This window comes from Vigna unguiculata, chromosome 10 (assembly GCF_004118075.2).
Source record: "Vigna unguiculata cultivar IT97K-499-35 chromosome 10, ASM411807v1, whole genome shotgun sequence".
NCBI classification, from domain to species: domain Eukaryota; kingdom Viridiplantae; phylum Streptophyta; class Magnoliopsida; order Fabales; family Fabaceae; genus Vigna; species Vigna unguiculata.
In genome coordinates this window covers 13,711,634-13,713,304 of record NC_040288.1, presented here as the reverse complement: position 1 = coordinate 13,713,304, position 1,671 = coordinate 13,711,634, and positions in this window count along the sequence as shown.

Below are 1,671 nucleotides of genomic sequence, written 5' to 3'. Positions count from 1 at the left end.
ACCTAGCCCAACCCACCATGGATTGGTAGGTTAAACGAGTTGGCTCACTTAATTAAGAAAAATACATTTTTTTCCTTTCATCTCAAAAAAACTAAATTATAATTGTAATTAAAATCTAAATAAACTTCAATACAATTCAAAATAATGTTCAACCCCATATACAAACAAAAATCACAAGAATATTAGGTTTGCATATGCTAACCCAATATATTGGCTAAAAAAGAAAACAACCCATCCCAACCCAAATACAAAAAAATTATGTGACCCTTTATGTACAGGTGGGTTGGTGGCTCACCATAGGTTCAACTTGGGTGAGTCGGGTTCTTAGTAAGACGAGTCAAAAATTAACCTGCAGTGAAATTTGTAAAAAAAATTCAACCCAACCTTGTTCGAACCCATGGTAGACTGAATTGACCCATGGACTTTAACCATTTTGACAACTATAGCTTATACCTTTTTTGGTCCCCTCATCCTGTAAAAAGGGGCTTATTGAGGGGTGGGCTAGGGCTTGCCTATTGACCCTTAGCAAAATTAACACATCTATCCATTGGGTAATTAAATAAAAAAATGTATAAAAAAGTGGGAAATTTATTCCTGCACACCCACATTATCTTACTACAGCCCCATAATCAAGGTAAGAAGTTAAATTTTCCCTCATTTTCTTCCTTTATCCTCTCCCAGTGCACCTCCATACTTTCCTCCACCTCCAACCCATCTTTTTCTTCCACCTTCGCCTCCATCTTCACCTCCACCCTATCTTTTTCTTCCATGTCTATCTTAAAAAATTATTCACAAGTGTTTATTAAAACAATTGAAAATATTACAACAATATAAAGTGTATGGAAGACGATAGAATTAACGATGATAGATGTGGAATACAAATTTTGAATTCCACAATCCGTGTGCATTCCATAATATATCATGCATAGTTTAAATTCACATTACGGATTATACATCTCAAAATTGATTTCTAAATTTGTATTATGGATTGTATAATTCAAAATGTAAATTTACATTACGGATTGTATAATTCAGAATGAAATGTTGTATAATTCTAATTTTGTACTATCCAAAAAGTAATTACAGTTTGGGGCATAAATGAAATGTTAAAATAATAGAGGTGTAGGAAGAAAGTGTGGGGGTGCAAGAAGAAATTCCTCAAAAAGTGTAGTTATGGAAAGAAAATTTGGTTACTAAAAAAGTAAAATGCCAAATGAAATTGAGTTATCTTTCTTTTTCCTTCTTTCTTTTTTTTTTCATTTTTTTTACCATTTTATTTTGAATTTTATGATTTTTAATATTTCAATTTTTTTATTTGTCACTAATTAAAACTAATTTTTATTTTTCGAAAAAAAATTTATTCTGAAAAAATTGGATGTTGATAATTTTTATTAACTATATGGACAAAAACTATTTTCATTCTTTGTCATTGTTAAATAGAGTGAAAATATATGTGAGTAAAAAATATAAATATGTTGCTTATAATAAAGAAATTATAAAGAAATTATGGATTAAGCTAAATTATAAAAGTTTATAACTAAATGTATTAAAATTTTGAATATCGATCAATTATAATTTTGTGATAAAATTTAGGATTAAAAATTTTTAATCCTTATTTTTAATTTTTGTTAAAAACTTTAATTTATATTAAAAAATTTTAAAGGAAAGATT